Consider the following 19934-nt stretch of genomic DNA (forward strand, 5'->3'; position numbering starts at 1 on the left):
CGTTACTTTCCACTTTCATCTCCAATTTCCATTTTTATATTATATTATTCGAAGCGTTTATCTCTTATTTCTTCTTTTACTACTTTTATCTATATGATCATTTTTACGATAGTTTTTCCTATATTTTCGCTATATTCGCTGTCAACCACATGACATTGTAACGCAATGATGGCAAGAATCGTTGGAAAGTAGATGCTCTCCACTCTCGGTGGTCAGTCGAGAGTCCGCGCTTTGGTCGATTGCTACTTTCGAGTACTCGATCAGAGTTTTGCGGTCAAATTTCTTTCTTTCGCTTTAAGTTAAATGAGAGTATTTTTGTTACGCGTTGTAGATTTAAGATTTACTATTAGGATAGATGGATAAATAATATTAAGATTTAAATTAAGTTAACGTTATAGAATCTCATTGTTAGACGAGGCGATTATTTATACGTGATAATTTTCTTCTATATTAAATAATCATACTTTATTTCTTTCATAAAGATAAACGTATTTTTGATATTTTTTTATTTATTTTTTTTATCTATAATATAAGATATTTAATATAATATAAAATAAATATATAATTCATTATATGTTTTATTTTATCAAATTGTTTGTATATCATTTTTTCATTTTTCACGTGAATCTAATTATATTGTTTATATGTGTATGTATTTTTTTTCCTTTGTCCGTATCGTATCTGAAACCAAACATTTTTTAATGTCATCTTTTTAAAAAAATTGTAATTCGTTTATGCTACGCTTGAAAATGTTTGGATATATTAATAAATTGTCGAACTTTTATATTTCCATGATCGAAAAAGCCATCGAAATGTCTCTGTTATATCAATATTATTATGATGCTTCGTATTTCTGCAAAAATAGAACTTCTTTGTGATTTATTTGCTGTTTAATACTTTTTTAATAATTGTCCTTTATTATTCATATATATTAATGTATAATACATAATATGTATTTCTAATCATAATTAGAAATTCTTTTGATGTTTAAATAAGTTTTTTTCTTTTTTTGTATATTTTATGATTATTGATTATGAATATTTTATATTTTGATTTTTTTGATTATTGATATTTATTGATTATTATTTTATTTTAATATATTTGATTTTATATATTTATATATTTAATATTATTTTATTTATTATTTTTTTTATACAGAATATTAATTAATTAAAATTCGGTTTGAAGTAGGAAAAGTTCCAATATGGATGCTAACATGTTTTCTTATGATAATACAGCAAAATTTGATATTTTTTATACTATATTATCTATACTATTTATTATCTATACCAATACTATTTTATTAGTTATTCATCAATTTTGCATAGTATCAATATAATGCAGGTTCTTCGCATGTAATGATGAGTTTTGATACATTTTGATTCTTCCAATTATTTAATCATGTTAGATGAAAGATCCGAATAGAAGAAATAATGAGAATCATTAGATTTTTATTTTAATAGGCAAATATATATAAATTATATTTATATTTAAATTAATTTTTAATTAAATAGATTATTTGAATTAAATATTAATATAATTGAATGTTAATATAAGTAATAGTTAATAGATAAAAATTGATTAATTGAAATAATTTAAATGCAATTAATTAATTAGATAAAATAATATAGTCTTGAGACAATAATCTGCAATATTAACTAGATAAAAATAGTATGATGTTTTGATATATATTTATCATATAATTATCATTATTATATATTATATATCATATATTATCAGTATAATTATCATATAATAATACTAATTAAATATTTAAAATAATTTATATGAAAAGTAAACAATTAATAACGTAAGTAGCATAGTGTTTTATACTTATCTTGCTTATTTCTTTGTCTTTTTTTTTTTATTTTTATTTTATACAACAATCAATACTTTAAATATTTTTCAAATATACACTAAAAAAAGAATTTATTAAATTTAAATGTAAAAAGAATGAATAGATCATTATTATTTAATATAATTCATAATAATTATATATAGCTAATATTAATATATAATAGCCAATATTATAGCTAATATTTTTGATATAATTGTAAATTATATAATATATTCAAATAATATGATTATCTTTTCATATAATTAAGAGATTTATAAAAATAAAATATTCTCATATTTATTCTATAATTTAGGAAATATTTTTTTTAATTTTTATTATTTAATTTCTATTTTTTTAAAGCTTTATTTTAATTTGAAAAAAGTCAGTAAGTGAAACTTGAAAACATATTTAATATACATAATTTATAATATGCTAGAAGACAGAAAAAATATTCTAATTAAAGTCTTTTATTGAAGTCTGTATTATAAAACATGTGACTTTTATAAAATACTTGTAATATAAAATACTGCAATATGACATGTCTATTCTTTTTCTTGTCTATAATTGTAATCGTATTCTGTATTGAATTAATAACATTGAGAATGGCACTAAAATTATAATAAAACAAATATTTTTATATTCCAAATTTTTTAGAATCTAAAGCACATATAAGATTATACTTAAACTTTAATCATTATTTTAGCATTACTCTTAACATTGATTCAACATAAAATAAAATTATAACAATCATAATAATCAGAATTAAAATTATAAATAAGATATAATGTTTTAAAAATGTAAATGAAAGCAAAAAACATGCGTTACTGCAAAATCAATTAAATTAGTCGATATATTGATACATAAAAATTAAAAGTTGTTCCTAACGCAAAAAAAAAAAAAAGAATTAGAATATATAATTATATATAATATATAATAATGAATTCATATTTAATGATATATCAAGTAATTATGATAATGCATTTTTCGTTCGTGATTCTATAAGTTTGATCAAGTAAATATTTATGTTGAAATTCTCGCTGAAAATTCTGATATGTTATAAGATTAGTCAATTATTTATAAAATTAATCTCTTATTAAATTAAACTGATCGTTGAATCGCACATTAGAAGATAATAATTATATATATATAAGAATGTCTAAATTAAAGAATGTTATCTATAAAATGGATAAAATGATTTTTATTTATTACATTTTTTACATTTTTTATTACATTTATTACATTTTTTTATTAAATTTTAAGTTTCATTTTATTACATTATTTTTAATATTTATATAGGATGTCTCAATATAAAAAAAAAGTGCTATTTATTTAATTAGAAGTATTTATCTTTAAAAATAATCTTTATTTTGTAACGAAGTGATTTTTTTATCAAATTTTATACTTTATTTTAAAATTTATCATTTTTTAGACTTAATTAATTAGCATATGAATGTTATAACAAACACTCTTTGTGGTTACTATATATCATTTGATAAATATTTTTTTTTCCTTTTTCGATTTTAATGACATTTAAAATATTTATAATATAATTTAGGTAAAAAACTTAAAAGGCTAATAAGCAATTAATAAAAAAGAAACATATAATGTGGAATGATGTTAGTTCTGATTTTTTAATATTATTTGCTAGAGTTCATTAATGGATGCTACTGATGCTGCAGCTATCGATGTCCTGGAACATTTGATAGTGTTGTTTATGTAATCTTGGAAGTTACACTTACTTATCCACATCAAATCCTTGTAGTCAGGAATATCTTCCATTGACAAGTAATAATCTCAAAGTTTTTGGATTAATAAAAAGTTACCTGTTATAGAAGATCGATGTTATATCGATATTCCACATATAAATAATTCGAATGATCTGAAAGGAACAAAAATGTATATTCCAATATTTCACTTGTTTCGACATGATAGCTAAGTTATCTAGACATATTATAGACAAGTGACTAGAATAGAAATAATTAAATACATGTAATTATTTGATTAATCGAAATATAAATCAAATATAAATATAAATTTTATTAAAAACATATGATTAAAATTTTATTGTAATATTAGAAAAATAATTAGATTTTCATTTAAATGAAAATAAATATAAATTTTACTATTACACATTTTTAATTATTGAAATTATTATGTAAATCTTAATATTTTAACATAAAATTTAATAAATGCGAACCAATATAATAAAAACTAATATAAACTTTACACATAATTCAAAATTATATTTATATGATCGATCAAATATTGTCCTTCTAATTTAAACTATTTGTTCATATTACAAAATTACTATAATATTACTATAATTAATCGAAGTTAATATAAAAAAAAGAAGTTATTAAATTACAGTTATATTTCATATAATTTTTAAAAATTCTTCACCTTTGATCCTGAAAAAAAATAGTGGCCGGTATCCAGAAAGACGATTTTATTTTTTTTTCCATCAACATCTACTATATTCATGTTTTTTCGACTGATATTTATTGCTTTATCTGTGATCGCGAATATTCTGTTGTATTCGAGGAAAATAAAATAGAGAATTGGACCATAATTTTTCCTCTTAATTAGTACTATTTAGAGGGCATTAGATTTATCAATGTATTTTGTCACAGCTGCAGGAAGCACCATACGATATCCAGTATCGATGATGGTATCAATATCGGCATCAGAAATATACACATACAGATCGCCGTACTATATAATCGACGTACGTATAATCGATTACATATGTGTCGAGAATTTATGTTCATCAAAGATCAATCATTTTTACAATCTGGAATTAAAAATTAATATATTTATTAACTTTATCGCCAATTTAGAATCACTTTTGACTTTATTAATTTTCACTTTATTTATTTTCACTTTTAAGTCAAATCGATCACTTTTATAAATAGGAATGAAAAATTAATTTATTTATTAAGTCTCGATTTTTCGATCATTTTTACGAATAAAGAATTAACTTATTTATTGAATCTGAAATAAAATGAGCTGATTTATAGCATCACTTTTGATCTATATTTAAGTTTGAAGTATTTATATTTGAATATTTATGCCATCAAAAACATGGGTCAATAATGGCCTTGATTAAAAAGTTAGTAAAATTGTGAATTCATTCTATTATTATTAAGGTCATTTGTAAAGATATTATATAGAGTTTTAAATTAAGAAAATTCAAAATCCAATCATAGTTTTAGCAAAAAATGTTCATTACAATATTTAAATTCCATGATTAATTCTACTTATTTTCACTATATTCATATAACAATTAATACCAATTACAATTGATCGATAACAATCAATTTGAAAAATTTCTTTCAACTACTTAATGTTTTCAAATAACATGTTATAATGATTATATTTAATTACAAAAAAGAAAAAATATAAAAAAATATTTATACGTAATACATAAAATTACACTTTAAATATAAAGACAATTACATTTTAAATATAAAGACAATACAACAAAATGAATATCAAGTCAACAAAATAAGTTCGAAAGCTTGAACATCGTATTATTCCACAACCAATTTTATACTTGCTAGCTTAAATCGAGGCTCATCATTCCAGTTTTAGCATTGACTCCAATAACTTTAGACGGATATTTGCGCATGGATTTCTCAAAAATATTGACGATTCTAACATCGAGCATTCACAAGATATTTGTAATTGTCATTGCACGTCAATACATACAGGTAGTCTTGATGATTAGATGTTATGCAGGAGCATAGCTGTTAACTTTCAGGAATTCTATTCTATCGTCTTTAAATATAAATAATGAAACGAAGCAAGAAATTCTATATATAAAAATGTATATTAGTTAGAGAAACTTTTGATACAAACTTTATTATAAGATGTATCTAAAAATGTATGACAGTAAAATACAAAACTTCGCAAAAACATAAACATCCATTAGATTGTTTTTCTTCATTTTTCTCTTTTTGTTACGAAATTCGAATATCATTATTTTTATTTTAATTTAAAATAAACGTTAATAAAAAAATTTATTTATAATTGAAAACATTATTCATAATATGTTATTCAAAAATTAATATAGGAAAAAAAAATTAGGATATAGCAGAATACAAAGCAGATATAGCACAACATTTCTCAAAAAAAAACGTTACATTTTTATGCTTGTATTTGTGCATTTGCTAGTAATATAAAATTATCAGAAAAATTTAGTTATTATATTAAATCAAAATAATTTAAACATATCAAAATAACAACAGTATTAACAACAACATTACATAATGACACACAAGATAAAATAAAAGACATAAGAAGTAAAAAGATTCATATTAATTTTTTTGAAATGTTCGTTTTACAATAAAATTTTAAATCTTAATAGTCTAACTATGGATGATAAAGATACACATTTTTTTAATAAAATGATATTTTAACAGTTAAAAGTTTATATAGAAATAGATTAGATTTGAATTCAATGAATCACAGTATCATTAAAAATATTGGAATGGAATGTGATCGTACCTTATTTGAATTAGAAGGTATGACATCTATCTAATCTATTTAAATACATTATATTAAATATATTATATAATATATAATATATTTTAACGATAGGTTATACAGATTGGTATTATGATATTATAGAAATTTGAAAATAATATGATAAATGATAATTGAACAAATAAATCATAAAATAAAAATTAAGAATAAATTTATAAGCGAAAGTAACAATATATCCGATAAGTATTCCTATGCATTTAGAAGCATTCGTGATAAAAATAACAAATTAACAAATTAAATTATTGTAATAATTGCTAATATATACTAACATATTTTAAATGAAATGCAATAATTTAAATTATTCGATTATCTAGAATTACACACATAAATCATTGATATTACTATTATTAATTTGATTAATCGAGATTGATGATTCAAGATCATCATGAAATGAAATTATGAAATAATCTAAAGAAACAAAAATAATTTGAAACTTTAAAAATTTCCTTTGAAATGATATACAATAATAAAAAGATTTCATATATGACTTATAACATTTCATATAAACACAAAAATCGCTATACGAAATTCTGCTTCGAAAACGATTAGCGTAACGAGTTACATTTAATTCTGATTTGAAAAATCTATTTTGATCAAAATTATCATATTCAGTAAAGAAAATCGTATGAACGATCAAATGCTGCTTCGAAAATTATCAAAATGAAATTTTTTTAACACAAATTCGCCGAGTTATGTTTAACTCTTTAAATATTCTTAAAATTATATTAAAAATCGATTTTGATCATAATTGTAATTTTTTCTAATGAAATTGGTAGTTACGAACAAATTCTACTTCGAGAACAAACAAATAGATGTTTTCTAGTATAATCTCGAGTTACGTAGAATTCTGCTCTGAAATATCGATTTTAATCAAATTTGTTATTTTCAACTTCAAAAATTGTTTTTTATAAATTTTGCTTTAAATACGCTTTAAATTGTTGTGATATAATCTAAAATATAAAATATATATTAATATATATAAATATATATATATAAAATATATAAATATATATAAATATATATTAATATAAAATATATTTTATAGTCTAAAATACTTTCGTAGGGATATTGAATTCATTCCTGAATAATTACCTTTAAACATAATTATTATTTTTACTTTCTTAGAATTATTTTTTTTAGTTATTTTGTCAATTTTGAAATTGTTTTAATAATGGTCAAAGATTGATCTATGTATTTTTGCATTTTTCGTGCATGTATCGTTCATAATAATATATTTTTTCAGAAAATGCGAACAAGAACATATGATGATATAATTCAAAAAGTTTTTCGAATCAAACTGCGAATAAGAGAAATATCTTATTTTTATATTTTTATATGTAAGGTTGATATTTTGCAGAATTTAGATTTTTTGCTGGAAGAAATGCGGATCTAGCTAAAATAGCTGACCATTACAACTTGAAATGATTTATATTATACTGTTATTTATTTTTTATTATCAATAAAAGTCTACTAATCAATTGTATAAAGGAAAGAGAATGGATTAGTTGAAATTGAGTAGGATAAACAGACATGAATAAATAATTTTAAATATTGTCAAAAGTAAAAAATAACGATTTTAATAGAGAATTCCTCTTATTGCCATATCATTTTGGATTCAAACTTCTGAGTTTCTTATAATATATGTAATATGTACATCTAATATATTAACATAAATACATAAGTATATATAAAGTATATATAATAATAACATAAGTATATATAAAGTCTATTTAATATATTATATTGATATAAATATCACTTAACAATTTTATTGCTTTAGCAATATAGGAAAGATTTCATATTTGTAATGTATAAAATTTTATGAGATAAAATCAGATTTTTAAAATTTTAAATGTATAAGATGATATGAAACATATTCAGGTTCAAAAATATGAAGACATTCATAATTAGAGATTCCTGAAGTAATTTTAACTTTTTCTTTTGCAAAAATTTTTATTATAATTTTGTTAATTATTTTTAATTATTAAAGACACTGATTAATCACAAAATGCGTGTCTTAATTCTTATTTATTCTTATTTCATAATTAATTCTTAATTCTTAAATCACTCAAAAATATTTTATGAATATTCCCACATTTTTGAATACTCTGTGTATATCTATAATGTATAAGAATTTTATTGAGAAATATTTATAAAATTCATATTTTAAAAAATGGGAGATTATAAACATTTTATTTTCATACGATTTATTTCATACGATAAATTAATAATAAACAAATTAGTAATAAATTTACATTTATTAATATTTGAAATTTCATAGTTTTTATATAATATTGAAAAATTAAATATTTAATAGAATTTTTAAAGAAATATTTTTTGACATCATAATATACAGTTTTAATATAAATTCTAATTTATAGCTCAATAAATTAGTTTTATTTAATATATATATATATATATATATATATATATATATATATATATATATATTGAATTACTAGAAACACTTCAAAAATCGTACGCAATGTTACACTGAATCCATATATATATATATATATATATATATATATATATATTGTTAAGTGTTAAATGTTTGATTTTATGATATTTAATAATAATTTAAAAAGTATAAATCATTAGTATGAATATGCTATATATGTATATATTATAGAATTTAAAATTCAATGAAATTTTATTTGTAGTTTTATTATTCAATGTTGCTAGCAATGTCACTACTTCATAGTTGGTATTTGTTTTTCTTCGATACGCATATTTCAAATATTTTGTAAACAGATACGCACAATTATAATATAATCGTATAATCAAATATATTCATTCACTTAAACCCCTACATTTTTATTTATTGTTTTTACTGCCTAATTTGTTAATTATAATTAATTAATTTATAGACTCAGATTACGAAAGAAACAATAAATGATTAGATAAAGTATAGTTCGAAAAAAAAATCGAAAAAGAAGTGGATTAGTTATCTGGCCTTAAGCAAACGTGAAATATAGCCTAATCGTGATGAAGTATGAAACTGTTCGTATTAATAAACTGAAAGGATTGGAAAATCCTCAGAAATTTCAAGTGCGCGTTATTTTGAAATCCTGCAATGCATGAGAAATATTTACAAGTGAATCAGTTCTTCTTGTACCAAGAGATGATGAGGCAAATCGAGCACGCGTTATCTGGATAAAACGCGACAGTACAGCTCAACGCATAATCGCTACATTATGGATGAAAAACTTTTGCATATTATTAACTGTGAATCAGCTAAGAATATGTGTAAAAAGCTAGAATCTTGTTTATGAACAAAAATCTAATACTAGTGTACATATGCTGTTGCAGAAATACAGTTATTAGAAGGAACTGGGCGATGATGTTGCTACTCACATCATAAAGCTCGAGAATTTTTTTGCGTGGGAATCAACCCAACGAAAGAATTCTCACAAATCTTATTTCAAGGCTCATCATTGAGGAAACAATGACAAAAACTGAAAAAAGGGCAGAAAACATTACTTTTACCGCCAATAAGCATCAATATAAGAAAAATTTCAAAAAAGACGACGTTAGATTAGGCGTGTGTCATTGTCACAAACCAGGACATTGGATTAAGGAATGCAGAAATCGAAAAGAAGCAACATCAAAAAAAAAAAAAAATACAAGAAAAGTACATAGAAAGGAAAGGAGATGGCAGTCATTGGAGCCGTGTCTGCAGAATATAATTTAGAAACATCCAGTGATGCATGGCATATTGATTTTGATGCGATTGAACACATATCAAATCATCGCGAGTGGTTCTCGTCATATAAAAAACTCCATACAGTAGAGAATATTAAGATAGGCGATGGAAAATATAGCAATTGGATCAGGAGATATTGACATTTTGCTTTCAATGGAAAAGAATATATATGAAAATATCTTAGTAATGTTTTTCATATATCAGAACTGAATTTCGATCTTTTTTCAATGCAGTTCTTGACAAGGGACTACGACAATATTCTGACAACAAAAAATGCACATTCATGAAAAATGGAAATATTGTTGCAGTGGGAGAAAGAAAAGGTAAGTTATTCGTAATGAAATTTAAAGTCATTACAGACCAGCATCAGCCAAATATGGCAGTATACAATTCTTTTTTCTTCTAGCACAAACGAATGGCTTATTAGAATAGATCAAGTGAAGAAAATTCTAAGATCCAAGAACATTTTTTTTAAGGGTCAAAAGTTTCGTTGCGAAGATTGCATCATAGGGAAAATGCACAGATTACCATTCCTAAAAAGCGATACAAAATCTGAGCGCATTGGAAAATTCATCCATGCAGATCTTTCAGATCCAATGCAAGAAAATTCGCTTGGAGGAGCTCGATATTTTTTAATGATAAAAAGTAACTACATTTACTAGAGAAATTTATATTTTATCAAAAATAAATCAAAGACATCACGATGTCTAGAGGATTTCTTTGATAAGATTGATAAGCATTTAGAAAAAGGAATCAACATCTTCAGATCGGATAATCGGTCTTGAATTTGCCAATAAACAAATTGAGAAATTAACACGTCGATATGGCATTACGCATCAGAAAACAGTACCATTTACTTCGGAACAGAACGGTTTCGCCGAACGTGAAAACAGAACCGTAGTTGAACTTAGTAGCGAGAACGTCATTGCATGCAGAAAAATTACCAATCAAGAGGAGTTAAAATATGTAGGGATGTAAGATTCACAGATCAGCATTATGAATTTAATTCAAATGAAAAGTGAGAATCAGATTCAAATACTATAATCTTTGAACATCAGAACGACACAACCAAAGTAAATAAATCGAAAACTTGTTCAATCAGAAAACAACAAACAAATAAATTCAGATGAAGAATCAGACGATCCAGAAAACAAAAATCAATACAAATAGGACCGATGTTTGAGAAACAGAAATAAAATAAAAAAAGATAACCAGACTCATGTACGAAAATATTATAATCACAGAACAACATGAACCGGAAAGCTATGATGACGCGATCACATATAGCAACGCAATTAAATGGAAAGAAATCAGGATTTGATGAAATTGATTCTTCGAGAAAAACTTAAATATGGACATTAGTAAATCCGCCATCAGATCATCAAGTTATAGATAATCAATGGATTTACAAATTGAAAATGAGTAACGATGGAAACGTTCAACGATTTAAGACAAGACTCGTTGCTAGAAGTTTCAAACAAACTGCTGGAATTGACTATCATGAAACGTTTAATCTTGTAAGGATTATCCTATCTATCACAACCTCGAATAAAATATACTTACAGCAATTTGACGTCAAGATGGCTTTTCTTCACGGAGAACTCGATGAAGTCATCTACATGCAATAACGAAGGAATATGAACTGATCGTGTTTGCAAGTTGAATCGCAGTTTAATGGTCTAAAGTAGGCATCAAGATGTTGGAATCATCGTTTTACAACGGTATTGAAGAAGCATGATCTCACGTCCACCAGCGCAGATTATTGCGTATTTACAAATGAAAACAATCGAGATTGATTAATTCTAGCGATCCATATCAATAATGGATTAATTAATGCAATGAACTTATCATCCATAAAAAAATTTTAGCTGAATTCTATAAGGAATTTGGAATAAAGCTATGATGACGCGATCACATAGCAGATAGCGCGATAGCAACGCAATTAAATGGAAAGAAATCAGGATTTGATGAAATTGATTCTTTGAGAAAAACTATTTATCCAATGAGATAAATACGTATCTAGAATTACAGATTGAGCGACTGGCAGATGGATCATATTTTTGCATTAGAAGGTTTACATTAAAAAAATTTTACAACGATTTCAGATGGAAAATGCTAACGCAGTAGCAATCCCAGCAGACCAAAACTATCAACAATAAAAATGGATACAAGGAAAAATCAAAGTTTCCTTACCGCAAGTGGTAGGAAGTTTAATGTACTTGTCAATGAGCATTAGACCAGATATTACATTTGCAATAAATAAAGCCAATCAATATTTGGAAAAACTCAAGAAAATTCACTGGGATGCAGTAAAGAGAATTTTCAAGTATCTAAAGGAAACAACAAAACATGATATTCATTTTTCAACCGAACCGAATAATCATGAAGCATTCAGTGATGCAGATTATGCTGGAGACGTTGAAACTAAGAAGTCCACTACTGTTTTTATATTAAAACTAGGCGATTCTGTAATTGCTTGGGAGTCAATATGATAACGAACAATAGCTCTATCGACTACTGAAAATATATACCGAATATATAATATACTATATAATACCGAATATATAGTAGCTAACTGAAAGAGATCATATGGATGAAAAGTCTAATCAATAATCTAGCTATGTTCAAGAATCTTATCTCTTTACTTGGATAACTTGAACGCAATCAAACTTTTTAAAAACCCAGAATTTTATCGAAGAAGTAAACATATTGATGTACGTTCACTTCATATGAGACAAATTCAATGTGAAATTTCTTGTGCAACATATAGTATCGGAGAATCAGCAGGCAGATCTTCTAACCCCTGAAAAGAACAGTACTTGAGATACAAAGAAATCGACTGAATATCAAAGACATATTGGACACATAAAACTATGGCAGTCAAACATAATAAACATACACACATTAAATAAATTTCAGTTCATTTTTAATGAAAGTGTTATAGAATTTAAAAATCAGTAAAATTTTATTTGTGATTTTATTATTCAATATTAATAGTAATATCATTACTTCGTGATTGGTACCTATTTCTTTTTCTTCGATACGTATATTTCAAATGTTTTGTAAACAGATATGTATAATTATGTATAATCAAATATATTCATTCAGCTAAATCCGTATATTTTTGTTTATTGTTTTCAATAATTGCCCAATCAATAGTATATATTTATTATTAATATGTCGTTTGTAGAAATTTTCAATATTTAAATAAAATCTAATTTAAAATTATTTAAAATTTATAACTTAAAGCAATTTTTTATTTATTTCTTTAACTAATATTGATTTTTATTTATTAAAAACTTACAGTTTATTTATTAAAAACTTTCGTATATTATCAAAACAAAACAATATATATAAAAAGAAAAATAGAAGCAAAATTGTGATTTCTAAATTAAAATCTAATGAAATCTACTTTTTTAAATATATACACAAATATCTATTTTTCATATATATCTTGTATTAAAAATAATGCTATCTTTCACTTACTATTTTTCAGAATATTAAAAATAAATTAACATGTAATTATCAATTAAATGAATATATCAATTAATTCGATACATTTTATCTTATTTTAAATAAAATCATTAATGATAAAAATTATTTATATATTTCAAATTTTTCAATATCAAATGTATAAAATAATTATGACGGAATAATTGAAACTTCAATTTATAGACAAATAAAATAAATTTTATTATTTATACAAAGTTATATTTTACTCTTAGATACATATACTGTATTTTTCTATTTCTTTTTCTTGCCAATATAATAAAAAAAGAAAAAAAAAGAAAAGAGAGAAGAAAAAAATATTAATTATAAAAGTAATAATTATTATACATAATAATAAATTAATAATAAATTATGTAAGTCTTATTCTTATTATCTTATATATTAAAAATATATCTTAAAATCTACATAAAAATTTGTTATTTAAAAAAAATTCAAATATATAAAAATTGTCGATGCTTATTATTTTCTATGTCTTGCATGAAAAAATAAAAAATTATTTTATTTATATTTTTTATAATATTTAAATATATTCATATATAATAATTTTGTAATGTATAATAATAATTTAATATAAATAATAAAAATTTTTTATTATATATATATAATATGTAAAAATATATATGTAATATATAAAATATAATATAAATATAATATGTGATATAAATATATGATATATATATATATATATATATAATATAATTATAAATATATATAAACATACGTATAATGCTTATGTATTATATTTGGTATTCGCAATGTTCTGTTGACATATTTAATTAAAAATTTATTTTCATTTTACTTCAAGATTAATTCAAATTAGTAATAATTATAATAATATTAATGCTTATTGTTGAATTATGCGAAGTAAAGATATTGGGTTTACAATTATTAATTATATCTGACAGTTTACAGTTGTTACATCATTGACCGTAATTTTGTTTAAATTTATTGTTTTTATATTCTTTAGATATTTATAAATTAAAAAATATTTAGCAAAATATGAAGTAATTACCTAGACAATTTATGTGATGAAAATCAACTTACTTCATTCATTTCAAGAATCTTATCACTGATGTTCAAATGTTTTATATGAAATATATTTTATCAATATAAATTATTATCAATATTAATAACTTCTTATATGATTATATCTTGATCGGTAGATTATAGAAATCATTCTTTTGCACAAACAATCAATCAATTCTATATTCAGATATTGATAATAATAATCATATATTATGAAATCCTATCTTTTTCTATAGATTTGCTACAGTATTGAAATAATTGAGATATTTATAACTTTATGGAATTATATCAAAACATGCATAAAAAATTATTATTAACAAATAAAAAATAAATAAAGAGATATAATTTATTAAAAATATTTTTATATTTACATCACACTTGAATACATATATTGTACAAAAAATCTTTTAAAATTTTAGTTTCAGCAACAATTAGAGGAATACTACGATTGTCTAGCTTTTGCATAGCAACATTTTTCAATGTCCCAAATAGAGCTTTTATATCGAATAGATTAAAAAAACATAAACCAATCTATCTGAAATATAATTGCAAAATATTAATAATATTTTTTATATCATTTCAAAATATTTACTAATTTTTATTCTTACTTCAACTATTTTTATTATATAATAATGATTCTATAACAGGTATTAAATTTTTTATTCTGAATAATAAGAAAATTTCTGAATAAGGAGGAAATTTATTTCCAATTTTATTTTTTTCTAAAAATTTAAATAATTCGTTAAATATACATAAAATATCACTTTTTCTCTCTTTTCATTCTATAAGAATTTGATATGTTTATGACTAGTTTCTATATATGTTTATGACTAGTCTTTTTTCCATGCTAATGGTATTTTCATCTTCAAGACTTCATGATAAATATTTTTAATACCAATTTTAAGATTAAATTATGCAACTGTAAATTCTACAATTCTGAACAAAATTCATATCTTAATTTCTATTTTTCTTCTGTAAAACTAATTTACATCTATAATAAATAATAATGCTATTGTATAATAAAATAAATTAATCAAGATTTCAGAAAAGTAATTTAAAAAATTTAATATATATTATAATATATGTCATAAATCCATAGATATGACAGAGTTTATATATTCTAGCATTTTTGTTGGAATTCTTGTTTTCTTTTTGCATTTAATTCTATTTCAGACAAATCTTCTCCAATTGTAGTCTTTTTACTTTCTTGAACTTTAATTTTATTATTTTTTTGTTTTGGCAATATAAATTTCTTTTTCTTATAATGAAATATTTTACATAGAAAATTATTTTAAAATATTATTTTATTAAATATAAGAATGATTTTAACATATGTCATATATAAAATTAATCATATAAAAATAAAAATATAATTAACAGAAGGCCATAGAGATAAGAAAAATGTATATTTTTTTCATTAATCCTAGATATGTAAAACTATATCCTTAATCCTAGATATGTAAAATAATATTTTATTTGAAAATTTATTAGAAATAAATGAGATTTTCATTTTTTTATCTAGTCAATCTTTCATTTTTATAATACAAATGATCTAAGAAAATAAAATAATTGATAGAAAAAAAATATATGTTTTATTTCTTCAAGTGCTTTAATCTAATTAATTAAGTCAAATCAAAAAGCATAATTTTTTGTAACTTTTTTTATGAATTTTTAATATCTTATAACATATTGATTTATACATAATTTTTAACATAAAACAAATTTATTATTTTTATTGTAAACATTTCTTTTAAAAAAAATTGAGGATAAATAATTCAAAAATTGTTTTGAATATTATTTAATAATTTCATCAAATATTAAGATATTTCATAAGTTCCTTTCGTAATACGTTAGGAATGACTTTAACTAGCTATTTTTATATGAATATGCAGACTTATCTATTAATCATTTATGGCATCGATTTCAGTCATCTCTTTTGAAGTATGTTTCGTTGGTGACACAGCCTCTTTTAAAAATTTTTTCTACACAATTCAATATGGATAGTCAAAGAAAGCATTTGCAATTTGTTATACTTCATTGTTTTAAAAAAAGTAATAGTGCAAATAATGCTTTAAAGAAAGTTTATATCGTTTATGGAAGTAATACTACAACTATTATGATTATCATCCACAATTGATTTCAAAGACTTAGAATTGACAATTTTAACTCGAAAAATGAAGGCTACAACGGTCGCCCAGCAACGATAAATACGGACCTTATCAAGGGCATACTCGTTAAAAATCTGTGATATAGTGTGCAAAAAAAAATGAATACCACATTTCACAAATAATATTTAAAGACAGATAATCACCAAGATGGGATATGTCAATCGATGTGAAGTTTGGGTTCCATAGCTATTGACGGAGACCGATTTTATAAACTGCATCTCTACATGCCATTTTCTTCTCTAGCATCGTGAAAGAGATCCTTTTTTAAAGAGGTTTATCACTGAAAAGACTTGGATTTTGTATCAAAGTGTGTATTGAAAACGCACTTGATTTAAGGACAATAGATCTTCAATTGTCGCGAAGAGAATAAATTTTCAACTGGAGTTCACCTGAAGAAAGTTCTTTTGTCAAATAGAGATTGGAAAAGTGTATTCTACAATGAGCTCCTTTTTCAAAGTGAAATCATCAATTCTGCAAAATATTATAATCAACTTGATAAATTGAAAGACGCTATAGCAGAAAAACGGCCAAAATTGGCGAACCGATAAAGTCATCGCAACAATGCAAAACCGCATATTGTATTGGCTGTAAGAGAAGAGTTGTTACAGTTTGATTGGGACCGCATCTTCTGTATTTTCCAGATCTTGCTCTATCCGATTATTACTTGTTCTTATCATTAAAAAATTCTTTCCATGATGAACGGTTCTAATCTGTAAACGAAATAAAAACGCATCTAATTTATTTTGCAAATAAATTATTTCCAGAAAAAGGGAATAATGAGACTTCTTGAGAAATGGAAGATACAGCAGAACGATTCATATATAATACAATAAATCAACCTTAAACAACAAATATCATGTATTCATTTGAAAAAAAAAAGAAATTTATGGGACACTCTAAAATATAATATTTTTGTCTATATGTTTATATGTCGATATGTTTTTTTTTGATAATTTTGAATTTTAACGAATTTTATTTCAACAAAACCATCCTAGCAATTTCTAACATTGATAGAAAGTCATATAAATTATGTTGCACATGTTGCAACAGTGACAATGGTTCTTACATAACTGTAGTTATATCCACAAAATCAATTATATTTTATTTCTGTAATATTTTTTTATATAGCTGGTATTTAATAACAATACTCCAATTTAGAGTTTTTATCATTGATCATTTAGAAAACAAAATCTAGATAATAATTTTTTTCGATTTTTTTTATTATATATTACATATTTATATTTATTAAATTGATATATATATTATATGAGTGTCAGTTATAAATTTAATACATAATTATAATACATTATTAAAATAAACATAGTAGTCATTTTTTTGAAAATATTAGATATTAGATATTTATCCAATAGTATCTACAGCTTGATTCACATTGTAAAATTCAATATAAAATTGTAAAATTGTAAAATTTAGTTTGAATTGTAAAATTCAAATTATTTCTAGTTTATTAACATTAGAATTTATAGATTATCGATATAAAGTAAAAAATTATTCATTTGTTTATTTTAATCATTTGTTTATTTGTTTATTTTAATGTTTGTAAAAAATTAAAATTTTTTCATTTATATTTTTTTATCGAAACAGATATGATATATTTTAATTTTTCATTTTTGAATTCTATCAAAAGATTTATTTTTTTTTAGAAATACAAAACATTATAATATATGGACCAATTAGATGAAATTATACAGATAATTAACATAATTAATGGCATAAATATAAATCAGTTATCTATTATTAAATTTCTATTGAAATTATAGATAGATATTTCTTTTATAAAAAGATTTGACTAAATGAACATTAGTTATTTGTTTTTTTTTTCTAAAAATATTATGGCATGATTATAAATTTTGTATTTTTTTATGTTATCTAATTATGTTAATCTACTTTTTTTTTCTTTTTTTTTATGTATGAGAATAAATATCTCTAGGAAGATGAAAGAGGAAAAGATTAAGGGATAACATTGGATTTTTATTAATTAAAATCTTTACATATAAATAAACATAATCTTCCGTCAGTATACGGAATAATAATAATCTGTCAGTACTATTACCGTTTAGGAAATTTTATAACATTTCTATCAAGTCAGTTGTTCATACTGGGACTTTATTCAGTGGAATTATGTTCCATATGACTTCTATATAAACGCGGCAAATTTTTTCATTGGTAAGTGAACTTGCTTTTTCCAATTAAAGTGATTTTTTTTCAATTAAGTCGAAATGAATTTTGAAGCGCTGGAGATTGATTAAAAGCAGACCGAAATATCTTATCATGTTTCTGAATACATTTTTCGTAAATATAATTAGAATGGATATGCTCATCGAATAAAACCAAGTCTTGGTTTTATGCAAAATCATTTTTAACGGATGAGGACCATGGAGAACATATATATATATATATATATATATATATATATATATATATATATATATCCACATATCCATAAGGCGAACAATTTTTTGTTTTTTCCTACTTTTGACTGTTTATCAGTGTATTAAAGATGGGAGACAGCCAGTCTAAGAAAATTCTGATGTGTTTGATCATAGATTCACTATTGATTCTCAATCAAATCGGAATCTTACTGGAACAAGCAATTGAAAAGGTAAAAAAACATTTCATTCATTTAAGAAATTTCTCCATTTCGAATAGAGTAAATAAATCATTAAAAAAATAGTCCATTCTTTTGTTCCTTAGAAGAATCATCCGTTCTTTTCCTTTACAGATTCAGGATTCCTTGCGTTTAAAATATGTATCGAATAATTAATGCAACCTGAGAAAATCTCAGTATCTTGGCTGGACCAAATACGATCAGTGATGGAACTTTGTTATTGGCTGTAAAGCATTTAAGATCCCGAACTAACTATTATATTAGCAGACCAGATGATTGATTTTCGAACAAATACCTCTTTATTAACAGAAAAGAGTGTGGATTTATCAAGACTCTTTGTGGTTAATAGCCTTAAAACTTTTAAGTTTATGTAAAATTAGAAAAGGATTTTGATCTCTTTCTTCGTTATTTTTCATCTTTCATGAAGAGTGACTACTCATCAGAAATTAATGATTCTTCTAAAATCATATGTGTATGATAGTGAAATCCAATTCAGTTGGATTGCCAGTTCAAAAG

General features: G+C 22.8%; 1 pseudogene; it reads right to left on the reverse strand.

The window, feature by feature from the left end:
• Positions 1-3017: 3017 nt before the first annotated feature.
• On the reverse strand, positions 3018-15894 carry LOC133666933 (uncharacterized; annotated as a pseudogene).
• Positions 15895-19934: the final 4040 nt, after the last annotated feature.

The sequence above is a fragment of the Apis cerana genome, linkage group LG11, assembly GCF_029169275.1.
Source record: "Apis cerana isolate GH-2021 linkage group LG11, AcerK_1.0, whole genome shotgun sequence".
Taxonomy (NCBI): Eukaryota; Metazoa; Arthropoda; class Insecta; order Hymenoptera; family Apidae; genus Apis; species Apis cerana.